Source organism: Sciurus carolinensis, chromosome 5 (genome assembly GCF_902686445.1).
Source record: "Sciurus carolinensis chromosome 5, mSciCar1.2, whole genome shotgun sequence".
Classification (NCBI taxonomy): Eukaryota; Metazoa; Chordata; class Mammalia; order Rodentia; family Sciuridae; genus Sciurus; species Sciurus carolinensis.
In genome coordinates, this window is record NC_062217.1 from 149,020,427 (window position 1) to 149,022,215 (window position 1,789).

Consider the following 1,789-nt stretch of genomic DNA (forward strand, 5'->3'; position numbering starts at 1 on the left):
GGCGGGTTGAGCTCTCAGCCGCAGCTCCAGCAGCCCAACTTGCTGCCTCCTGCCCTGGGTCGGGTCCTGGAGGGGCGGGGCTGAGCAGACGCCCGGGGAGCGAAGCCGCGCCCTCCGCGCCTCCCGCCGGGGTTACTGCCGGTCACAGACCCGGCCTTCGGGGTTACTCGCGTTCACGCCGAGCTCAGAGCCTGAGGCCGTGCAGCCAATCAGCGGCCGTCTAGGTAGTCAGACGGCGTCGGCGCCAATCAGGAGGCGCGACCGCACCAGCTCTCGCCGCGCGTCTCCGCGCGTCTCCGCGCGTCTCCGCGCGTCTCCCGGCCTCCGGCAACCTTTTTAGTTTCCGGGTCCAGGACGTAGGCTCTGTTCTCCTGGGCTTCTCCCGCCATGCCCTGGAACCGGGAAGTGCGGACGGCCTTGCAGAACTCGAGTCCTGTGCGCTGCGACCACGAGAGCTCTCTGAGCGATGGAGGCCGCTCCTTCCCAGCACAGGCCCTCCTTCCCTGCCCGGAAGAAACGCATAGCGCTTTAGCCTCGCGTGCTACCAGCCCCTCGCCCCGGGGACTTGGCCTGTGTGGGCGGCCGTTCCCCAGTTGCCATTGAGGCAGGGCGCAAAATTGTCTGCAGTAGTGCAAATACCTACCCTGTGTGCGAATGCGAGTCCCACTAAAGGTAATTGACCCGGGGACATAGAGGAGGAGAACATAGAGAAATCTGGTAAATTTACACTCAGTGATTTGGAACCAAGATATTCAGTGGAAAGAAAGGAAAATGATGATTGCATCAGCCTGGTTTTGGTGCTTGTGACTTCCATAGAAATCTTTAACGTTTTCTAGGAAGAAGTCATCTGGTGACAGTGGTCTAAAAGTGGATCCCCAGATTCTATCACGATCCTAGGAGAGCAGATCCTCAAGTCACCCAGTGTCTCCCTTCCCTCTTCTCAGTGCCCTTATTGGAATATGGGTGAGTGGTTGGGGGAAGGCAGGTGAGATCTGAAACAAGACAGTTGTTACAAGAGATTGGGGAGAGGGGTGTCGAAATGAACTGTGTTCATTTGAAAAATCTCCTGTAATAACCTTGTATTTTTTCTTATGCTTAAGTTAATTTGTACATAAGGAGTGAACATTTTTCATGACTCGTTATGAAAACAGCAGGACCCCTTCTTCCTCTCCTCGCCATTTTCTACTTCTCAGAGGCAACCTTTGAACTCCTTTTAGCTCGGTCTTTGGCAGTCCTCTCTGTATCTCTATGTGACATGCTTATATGGCCACTTAGTGATTTAAACCCTTTATAAATTACTTATTGACTTCTCACTAGGTCATTTTCCCGTCACCACCACCACAGCCACTGCTCACTCATTCACGTGGGCACTTGCATGGTTCACTTTCGCTGTCCTCTAAGAACAGTTGTGTTGTAATTTTGGTTATATCAGTAGTTCATGTTTATATTACTATGTGTAAATATTATTCACACAGGAGCTATGTAGTACACCCATGATTTTTCTCTTGAACAACTATTTGTTTCCTCTGGACTTAATAACTTTTTTTTTCTTTTAGATTTCTGTGCATTTATTGTTAGTTCCATCCAATCTCCCACTAGTTGTCTATATCTTGTGTGAAAACATTTGGTCACATCAGATATTCTCTCAATCTCACTGTCCTGAAACCATCTGGATGCTGTCACCTTGCTCCACACTGGACTGGGTACTCTCTGAACCTCTTACCTCGTTCTTCTCACAAGCATGATTCTAGTGATTCCCTTTACTTCTCATTGATGTTCTTTCTTTTGC